The sequence below is a fragment of the Panulirus ornatus genome, chromosome 14, assembly GCF_036320965.1.
Source record: "Panulirus ornatus isolate Po-2019 chromosome 14, ASM3632096v1, whole genome shotgun sequence".
Classification (NCBI taxonomy): Eukaryota; Metazoa; Arthropoda; class Malacostraca; order Decapoda; family Palinuridae; genus Panulirus; species Panulirus ornatus.
The window spans coordinates 25466416-25477743 of NC_092237.1; the positions used below are offsets into that span (position 1 = coordinate 25466416).

At 40.3% G+C, this 11328-nt stretch overlaps 1 protein-coding gene across 1 annotated transcript in view; it reads left to right on the forward strand.

The window, feature by feature from the left end:
* The window catches only part of LOC139753519 (putative sodium-dependent multivitamin transporter), a 49590-nt gene that overhangs the window by 17632 nt on the left and 20630 nt on the right, over positions 1-11328 (forward strand). The gene's annotated exons all lie outside the window — the stretch shown is intronic.

Below are 11328 nucleotides of genomic sequence, written 5' to 3' on the forward strand. Positions count from 1 at the left end.
GCTTCCCTGAATACATCCCATTCGTCCCCCACTCCCCGTACCTCCTTTGTTCTCACCTTTTTCCATTCTGTATTCATTCTCTGCTGGTACTTCTTCACACAAGTCTCCTTCCCAAGCTCGCTTACTCTCACCACTCTCTTCACCCAAACATTCTCTCTCCTTTTCTGAAAATCTCTACATATCTTCACCTTCACCTCCACAAGATAATGATCAGACATCCTCGAAGTTACCCTTCTCAGCATATTAACATCCAAAAGTCACTCTTTTGAGCACCGATCAATTAACACGCAATCCAATAACGCTCTCTGGCCATCTCTTCTACTTACATACGTATACTTATGTTATCTCTCTTTTATACCAGGTATTCCCAATCACCAGTCTTTTTTCAGCACACAAATCTACAGTCTCTTCACCATTTCCATTTATTACACTGAACACCCTATGTACACCAATTATAACCTCAACTGCCACAATTCCCAACTTTTGCATTCAAATCACCCATTACTATGTATATATATGTACCTGGCTTAAATATATATATGTTGGGGTGAAGAGGGTGGTGAGAGTAAGTGAGCTTGGGAAGGAGACTTGTGTGAGGAAGTACCAGGAGAGACTGAGTACAGAATGGAAAAAGGTGAGAACAATGGAAGTAAGGGGAGTGGGGGAGGAATGGGATGTATTTAGGGAATCAGTGATGGATTGCGCAAAACATGCTTGTGGCATGAGAAGAGTGGGAGATGGGTTGATTAGAAAGGGTAGTGAGTGGTGGGATGAAGAAGTAAGAGTATTAGTGAAAGAGAAGAGAGAGGCATTTGGACGATTTTTGCAGGGAAAAAATGCAATTGAGTGGGAGATGTATAAAAGAAAGAGACAGGAGGTCAAGAGAAAGGTGCAAGAGGTGAAAAAAAGGGCAAATGAGAGTTGGGGTGAGAGAGTATCATTAAATTTTAGGGAGAATAAAAAGATGTTCTGGAAGGAGGTAAATAAAGTGCGTAAGACAAGGGAGCAAATGGGAACTTCAGTGAAGGGCGCAAATGGGGAAGTGATAACAAGTAGTGGTGATGTAAAAAGGAGATGGAGTGAGTATTTTGAAGGTTTGTTGAATGTGTTTGATGATAGAGTGGCAGATATAGGGTGTTTTGGTCGAGGTTGTGTGCAAAGTGAGAGGGTTAGGGAAAATGATTTGGTAAACAGAGAAGAGGTAGTAAAAGCTTTGCGGAAGATGAAAGCCGGCAAGGCAGCAGGTCTGGATGGTATTGCAGTGGAATTTATTAAAACAGGGGGTGACTGTATTGTTGACTGGTTGGTAAGGTTATTTAATGTATGTATGACTCATGGTGAGGTGCCTGAGGATTGGCGGAATTCGTGCATAGTGCCATTGTACAAAGGCAAAGGGGATAAGAGTGAGTGCTCAAATTACAGAGGTATAAGTTTGTTGAGTATTCCTGGTAAATTATATGGGAGGGTATTGATTGAGAGGGTGAAGGCATGTACAGAGCATCAGATTGGGGAAGAGCAGTGTGGTTTCAGAAGTGGTAGAGATGTGTGGATCAGGTGTTTGCTTTGAAGAATGTATGTGAGAAATACTTAGAAAAGCAAATGGATTTGTATGTAGCATTTATGGATCTGGAGAAGGCATATGATAGAGTTGATAGAGATGCTCTGTGGAAGTTATTAAGAATATATGGTGAGGGAGGCAAGTTGTTAGAAGCAGTGAAAAGTTTTTATCAAGGATGTAAGGCATGTGTACGTGTAGGAAGAGAGGAAAGTGATTGGTTCTCAGTGAATGTAGGTTTGCGGCAGGGGTGTGTGATGTCTCCATGGTGTTTAATTTGTTTATGGATGGGGTTGTTAGGGAGGTGAATGCAAGAGTTTTGGAAAGAGGGGCAAGTATGAAGTCTGTTGGGGATGAGAGAGCTTGGGAAGTGAGTCAGTTGTTGTTCGCTGATGATACAGTGCTGGTGGGTGATTCATGTGAGAAACTGCAGAAGCTGGAGACTGAGTTTGGTAAAGTGTGTGAAAGAAGAAAGTTAAGAGTAAATGTGAATAAGAGCAAGGTTATTAGGTACAGTAGGGTTGAGGGTCAAGTCAATTGGGAGGTGAGTTTGAATGGAGAAAAACTGGAGGAAGTAAAGTGTTTTAGATATCTGGGAGTGGATCTGGCAGCGGATGGAACCATGGAAGCGGAAGTGGATCATAGGGTGGGAGAGGGGGCGAAGATTCTGGGAGCCTTGAAGAATGTGTGGAAGTCGAGAACATTATCTCGGAAAGCAAAAATGGTTATGTTTGAAGGAATAGTGGTTCCAACAATGTTGTATGGTTGCGAGGCGTGGGATATGGATACAGTGATGCGCAGGAGGATAGATGTGCTGGAAATGAGAAGTTTGAGGACAATGTGTGCTGTGAGGTATTTTGATCGAGTAAGTAACGTAAGGGTAAGAGAGATGTGTGGAAATGAAAAGAGCGTGGTTTAGAGAGTAGAAGAGGGTGTTTTGAAATGTTTTGGCCACATGGAGAGAATGAGTGAGGAAAGGTTGACCAAGAGGATATATGTGTTGGAGGTGGAGGGAACGAGGAGAAGAGGGAGACCAAGTTGGAGGTGGAAAGATGGAGTGAAAAAGATTTTGTGTGATCGGGGCCTGAACATGCAGGAGGGTGAAAGGAGGGCAAGGAATAGAGTGAATTGGAGCGATGTGGTATACCGGGGTTGACGTGCTGTCAGTGGATTGAATCAGGGCATGTGAAGCGTCTGGGGTAAACCATGGAAAGCTGTGTAGGTATGTATATTTGCTTGTGTGGATGTGTATGTATATACATGTGTATGGGGGTGGGTTGGGCCATTTCTTTCATCTGTTTCCTTGCGCTACCTCGCAAACGCGGGAGACAGCGAAAAAGCAAAAAACAAAAAAACAAAAAAAAAAAATATATATATATATATATATATATATATATATATATATATATATATATATATATATATATATATATATATATATATATATATATATATATATTCCTATGAGTCCACGGGGAAAATGAAACACGAAAAGTTCCAAAGTGCACTTTCTTGTAATAATCACATCATCAGGGGAGACACAAGAGAGGAAAATAACAGTCAGTTGATATACATCGAAGAGACGAAGCTAGGACGCCATTTGGTAAACATGTGATTGTCCAAAGTCACATGGACAATCACATGTTTACCAAATGCACCGAAACCACAGTTACCTTTCCACATTCAGGCCCCACACAACATTTCCATGGTTTACCCCAGACGCTTCACATGCCCTGGTTCAATCCATTGACAGCACGTCGACCCTGATATACCACATCGTTCCAATTCACTCTATTCCTTGCACGCTTTTCACCCTCCTGCATGTTCAGGCCCCGATCACTCAAAATCTTTTTCACTCCATCCTTCCACCTCCAATTTGGTCTTACACTTCTCGTTCCCTATACCTCTGACACATATATAATATTGGTCTATCTTTCCTCACTCATCCTCTCCATGTGACCAAACCATTTCAAAATACCCTCTTCTGCTGTCTCAACCGCACTCTTTTTATTTCCACACATCGCTCTTACCCTTACATTACTTTCTCGATCAAACCACCTCACACCACATATTGTCCTCAAACATCTCATTTCCAGCACATCCACCCTCCTGCACACAACTCTATCCATAGCTCACGCCTCGCAACCATACAACATTGTTGGAACCACTATTCCTTCAAACATACCCATTTTTGCTTTACGAGGTAATGTTCTCGACTTCCAAACATTCTTCAAGGCTCCCAGAATTTTCGCCCTCTCCTCCACCCTATGATTCACTTCCGCTTCCATGGTTCCATCCGCTGCCAGATCCACTCTCAGATATCTAAAACACTTTACTTCCTCCAATTTTTCTCCATTCAAATTTACCCACCAATTGACTTGACCCTCAACCCTACTGTACCTAATGACCTTGCTCTTATTCACATTTACTCTTAACTTTCTTCTTTCACACACTTTACCAAACTCAGTCACCAGCTTCTGCAGTTTCTTACATGAATCAGCCACCAGAGCTGTATCATCAGCGAACAACAACTGACTCACTTCCCAAGCTCTCTCATCCACAACAGACTGCATACTTGCCCACTCTTTCCAAAACTCTTGCATTCACCTCCCTAACAACCCCATCCATAAACATCTTAAACAACCATGGCGACATCACACACTCCTGCCGCAAACCTACATTAACTGAGAACCAATCACTTTCCTCTCTTCCTACACGTACACATGCCTTACATCCTCGATAAAAACTTTTCACTGCTTCTAACAACTTCCCTCCCACACCATATATTCTTAAAACGTTCCAGAGAGCATCTCTATCAACTCTATCATATGCCTTCTCCCGATTCATAAATGCTATATGCAAATCCATTTGTTTTTCTAAGTATTTCTCACATACATTCTTCAAAGCAAACACCTGGTCCACACATCCTCTACCACTTCTGAAACCACACTGCTCTTCCCCAATCTGATGCTCTTTACATGCCTTCACCCTCTCAATCAATTCCCTCCCATATAATTTAGCAGGAATACTCAACAAACTTATACCTCTGTAATTTGAGCACTCACTCTTATCCCCTTTGCCTTTGTACAATGGCACTATGCAAGAATTGCGCCAATCCTCAGGCACCTCACCATGAATCAAACATACATTAAATAACCTTACCAACCAGTCAACAATACAGTCAACCCCTTTTTTAATAAATTCCACTGCAATACCATCCAAACCTGCTGCCTTGCCGGCTTTCATCATCCGTAAAGCTTTTACTACCTCTTCTCTATTTACCAAATCATTTACCTAACCCTCTCACTTTGCACACCACCTCGACCAAAACACCCTATATCTGCCACTCTATCATCAAACACATTCAACAAACCTTCAAAATACTCACTCCATCTCTTTCTCACATCACCACTACTTGTTAACAACTCCCCATTAGCCCCCTTCACTGAAGTTCCAATTTCCTCCCTTGTCTTACGCACTTTATTTACCTCCTTCCAAAGCATCTTTTTATTCTCCCTGAAATTTGATGATACTCTCTCACCCCAACTCTCATTTGCCCTCTTTTTCACCTCTTGCACCTTTCTATTGACCTCCTGACACGTTCTTTTATACATCTCCCACTCATTTGCATTTTTCCCTGCAAAAATCGTCCAAATGCCTCTCTCTTTTCTTTCACTAATAATCTTACTTCTTCATCCCACCACTCACTACCTTTCTAATCAACTCATCTCCCACGCTTCTCATGCCACAAGCATCTTTTCCGCAAGCCATCATTGCTTCCCTAAATAGATCCCATTCCTCCCCCACTCCCCTTACCTCCTTTGTTCTCACCTTTCTCCATTCTGTACTCAGTCTCTCGTGGTACTTCCTCACACAAGTCTCCTTCCCAAGCTCACTTACTCTCACCACTCTCTTCACCCCAACGTTCTCTCTTCTTTTCTGAAAACCCCCACAAATCTTCACCTTCGCCTCCACAAGATAATGATCAGACATCCCTCCAGTTGCACCTCTCAGCACATTAACATCCAAAAGTCTTTCTTTCGTGCGTCTATCAATTAACACGTAATCCAATAACGCTCTCTGACCATCTTTCCTATTTACATACGTATAGTTATGTATATCTCGCTTTTTAAACCAGGTATTCCCAATCACCAGTCCTTTTTCAGAACATAAATCTACAAGCTCTTCACCATTTCCATTTACAACACTAAACACTCCATGTATACCAATTATTCCCTCAACTGCTACATTACTCACCTTTGAATTCAAATCACCCATCACTATAACCCGGTCTTGTGCATCAAAACCACTAACATACTCATTCAGCTGCTCCCAAAACTCTTACCTCTCATGATCTTTCTTCTCATGCCCAGGTGCATATGCACCAATAATCACCCATCTCTCTCGATCAACTTTCAGTTTCACCAATAACAAGCTAGAATTTACTTTCTTATACTCTATCACATACTCCCACAGCTCCTGATTCAGGAGTAGTGCTACTCCTTCCCTTGCTCTTGTCCTCTCACTAACCCCTGACTTTACTCCCAAGACATTCCCAAACCACTCTTCCCCTTTACCCTTGAGCTTCGTTTCACTCAGAGCCAAAACATCCAGGTTCCTTTCCTCTAACATACTACCTATCTCTCCTTTTTTCTCATCTTGGTTACATCCACACACAATCTGAGCCTTCGAGAAGGATGAGCACTCCTCGCGTGACTCCTTCTTATGTTTCCCCTTTTATAAATTTAAAAAACAAGTAGTAGAGGGTTTCTGGCCCCCCGCTCTCGTCCTCTTTAGTCGCCTTCTACGACACGTGAGGAATGCGTGGGAAGTATATATATATATATATATATATATATATATATATATATATATATATATATATATATATATATATATATATATATATATATATATATATATATATATATATATATATATATATATATATATAAATATGTATACTTTCGCCCACCAGTGATACTACTACGTTTGTGAATCAAGAACCATTGCAACACAAACCTCGCCAGGTGGTAGAGTGTCCCGCAGTGTATCGAGACACACTTCCCCAGAACTTTTTTAAAGGTGAAGTAAATGTTTATAGTTGTGTTCCTGGAGTGATAGTTTTCATACAAGGTGCTTTGACAAGAAAATAGTGAAATTGGACAAAATGTAGCTTAGACACTGAAGCTTATTGATACAGTGGTTAAATTGATGAGAACTACTATTGACGTTTGTGTAAATAAATTATATATTTCCGTTTTCCATAGCCAGAGGTTGAACCATTATGTGACATTCATTTTTTCATTTCATTTCAAGCTAGAAGTTGCAGTTATCTAAATTATTTCTTACATTTTTCATATGTATATATATGTATATGTGTGTGTGTGTGTGTGTGTATGTGCGTATGTATGTGCATGTGTATATATATGTATATATATATATATATATATATATATATATATATATATATATATATATATATACATATATATATATATATATATATATATATATATATATATATATATATGTATATATATATATATATATATATATATATATATATATATATATATATATGTATATATATATATATATATATATATATATATATATATATATATATATATATATATATATATATATATATATATTATCCCTGGGGATAGGGGTGAAAGAATACTTCCCGCGCATTCCTCGCGTGTCGTAGAAGGCGACTAGAGGGGACGTGATCGGGGGGCCAGAAATCCTCCCCTCTGTGTATTTTTTTTTTCTAACTTTCTAAAATGGGAAACAGAAGAAGAAGTCACGCGGGGAGTGCTCATCCTCCTCGAAGGCTGAGACTGTGGTGTCTAAATGTGTGTGGATGTAAACAAGATGTGAAAAAAGGAGAGATAGGTAGTATGTTTGATGAAAGGAACTTGGATGTTTTGGGTCTGAGTGAAACGAAGCTCAAGGGTAAAGGGGAAGAGTGGTTTGGGAATGTCTTGGGAGTAAAGTCAGGGGATTAGTGAGAGGACAAGAGCAAGGGAAGGAGTAGCAGTACTCTTGAAACATGAGTTGTGGGAGTATGTGATAGAATGTAAGAAAGTAAATTCTCGATTAATACGGGTAAAACTGAAAGTTGATGGAGAGAGATGGGTGATTATTGGTGCATATGCACCTGGGCATGAGAAGAAAGATCATAAGAGGCTAGTGTTTTGGGAGCAGCTAAATGAGTGAGTTAGTGGTTTTGATGCACGAGACCGGGTTATAGTGATGGGTGATTTGAATGCAAAGGTGAGTAATGTGGCAGTTGAGGGAATGATTGGTATGCATGGGGTGTTCAGTGTTGTAAATGGAAGTGGTGAAGAGCTTGTAGATTTATGTGCTGAAAAAGGACTAGTGATTGGGAATAATTGGTTTAAAAAGCGAGATATACATAAGTATACGTATGTAAGTAGGAGAGCTGGCCAGAGAGCGTTATTGGATTACGTGTTAATTGACAGGCGCGGGAAAGAGAGACTTTTGGATGTTAATGTGCTGAGAGGTGCAACTGGAGGGATGTCTGATCATTATCTTGTGGAGGCTAAGGTGAAGATTTGTATGGGTTTTCAGAAAAGAAGAGTGAATGTTAGGGTGAAGAGGGTGGTGACAGTAAGTGAGCTTGGGAAGGAGACTTGTGTGAGGAAGTACCAGGAGAGACTGAGTACAGAAAGGAAAAAGGTGAGAAAAATGGAAGTAAGGGGCGTGGGGAGGAATGGGATGTATTTAGGGAATCAATGATGTATTCCGCAAAAGATGCTTGTGGCATGAGAAGAGTGGGAGGTGGGTTGATTAGAAAAGGTAGTGAGTGGTGGGATGAAGAAGTAAGATTATTAGTGAGAGAGAAGAGAGAGGCATTTGAACGATTTTTGCTGGGAAAAAAATGCAATTGAGTAGATGTACAAAAGAAAGAAACAGGAGGTGAAGAGAAAGGTGCAAGAGGTAAAAAAGAGGGCAAATGAGAGTTGGGGTGAGAGAGTATCATTAAATTTTAGGGAGAATAAAAAGATGTTCTGGAAAGAGGTAAATAAAGTGCGTAAGACAAGGGAGTAAATCGGAACTTCAGTGAAGGGCGCAAATGGGGAGGTGATAACAAGTAATGTTGATGTGATAAGGAGATGGAGTGAGTATTTTGAAGGTTTGTTGAATGTGTTTGATGATAGAGTGGCAGACATAGGGTGTTTTGGTCAAGGTGGTGTGCAAAGTGAAAGGGTTAAAGAAAATGAATTGGTAAACAGAGAAGAGGTAGTAAAAGTTTTGCGGAAGATGAAAGCCGGCAAGGCAGCAGGTTTGGATGGTATTGCAGTGGAATTTATTAAAAAAGGGGGTGACTGTATTATTGACATGTTGTTAAGGTTACTTAATGTATGTATGACTCATGGTGAGGTGCCTGAGGATTGGAGGAATTCGTGCATAGTGCCATGATACAAAGGCAAAGGGGATAAGAGTGAGTGCTTAAATTACAGAGGTATAAGTTTCTTGAGTATTCCTGGTAAATTATATGAGAGGGTATTGATTGAGAGGGTGAAGGCATGTACAGAGCATCAGATTGGGGAAGACCAGTGTGGTTTCAGAAGTGGTAGAGGATGTGTGGATCAGGTGTTTGCTTTGAAGAATGTATGTGAGAAATACTTAGAAAAGCAAATGGATTTGTATGTAGCATTTATGGATCCGAAGAAGGCATATGATAGAGTTGATAGAGATGCTCTGTGTAAGGTATTAATAATATATGGTGTGGAAGGCAAGTTGTTAGAAGCAGTGAAAAGTTTTTATCGATTATGTAAGGCATGTGTACGTGTAGGAAGAGAGGAAAGTGATTGGTTCTCAGTAAATGTAGGTTTGCGGCAGGGGTGTGTGATGTCTCCATGGTTGTTTAATTTGTTTATGGATGGGGTTGTTAGGGAGGTGAATGCAAGAGTTTTGGAAAGAGGGGCAAGTATTAAGTCTGTTGTGGATGAGAGAGCTTGGGAAGTGAGTCACTTGTTGTTCGCTGATGATACAGCGCTGGTGGATGATTCATGTGAGAAACTGGAGAAGCTGGTGACTGAGTTTGGTAAAGTGTGTGAAAGAAGAAAGTTAAGACTAAATGTGAATAAGAGGAAGGTTATTAGGTACAGTAGGGTTGAGGGTCAAGTCAATTGGGAGGTAAGTTTGAATGGAGAAAAACTGTAGGAAGTAAAGTGTTTTAGATATCTGGGAGTGGATCTGGCAGCGGATGGAACCATGGAAGCGGAAATGGATCATAGGGTGGGGGAGGGGGCGAAAATTCTGGGAGCATTGAAGAATGTGTGGAAGTCGAGAACATTATCTCGGTAAGCAAAAATGGGTATGTTTGAAGGAATAGTGGTTCCAACAATCTTGTATGGTTGCGAGGCGTGGGCTATGGATAGAGTTGTGCGCAGGAGGCTGGATGTGCTGGAAATGAGATGTTTGAGGACAATGTGTGTTGTGAGGTGGTTTGATCGAGTAAGTAACGTAAGGGTAAGAGGCATGTGTGGAAATAAAAAGAGCGTGGTTGAGAGAGCAGATGAGGGTGTTTTGAAATGGTTTGGGCACATGGAGAGAATGAGTGAGGAAAGATTGACCAAGAGGATATATGTGTCGGAGGTGGAGGGAACGAGGAAAAGTGGGAGACCAAATTGGAGGTGGAAAGATGGAGTGAAAAAGATTTTATGTGATCGGGGTCTGAACATGCAGGAGGGTGAAAAGAGGGCAAGGAATAGAGTGAATTGGATCGATTTGGTATACCGGGGTTGACGTGCTGTCAGTGGGTAGAATCAAGGCATGTGAAGCGTCTGGGGTAAACAAAGGAAAGCAGTGTAGGTATGTATACTTGCGTGTTTGGACGTATGTATATACATGTGTATGGGGGTGGGTTGGGCCATTTCTTTTGTCTGTTTCCTTGCGCTACCTCGCAAACGCTGGAGACAGCGGAAAAAAAAAAAAAAAAATATATATATATATATATATATATATATATATATATATATATATATATATATATATATATATATATATATATATATATATATATATATATATATATATATATGGAATGAAAAGATGTTCTGGAAGGAGGTAGATTAAGTGCGTAAGATAATGGAGCAAATGGTAACTTCAGTGAAGGGGGCTAATGGGGAGGTGATAACAAGTTGTCGTGATATGAGAAGGAGATGGAGTGAGTATTTTGAAGGTTTGTTGAATGAGTTTGATGATAGAGTGGCAGATATAGGGTTTTTTGGTCAAGGTGGTGTGCAAAGTGAGAGGGTTAGGGAAAATAATTTGGCAAACAGAGAAGAGGTAGAAAATGCTTTACAGAAGATGAAAGCCGGCAAGACAGCAGGTTTGGATGGTATTGCAAGGGAATTTATTAAAAAAGGGGGTGACTTTAATGTTGACTGGGTGGTAAGGTTATTTAATGTATGTATGATTCATGGTGACGTGCTTGAGGATTGGCGGAATGGGTGCAGAGTTCCATTGCACAAAGGCAAAGGGGATAAGAGTGAGTGCTCAAATTAGAGAAGTATAAGTTTGTTGAGTATTCCTGGTAAATTATATGGGAGGGTATTGATTGAGAGGGTGAAGGCATGTACAGAGCATCAGATTGGGAAGAGCAGTGTCGTTTCAGAAGTGGTAGAGGATATGTGGAACAGGTGTTTGCTTTGAAGAATGTCTGTGAGAAATACTTAGAAAAGCAAATGGATTTGTATGTAACATTTATGGATCGGGAGAAGGCATATGATAGA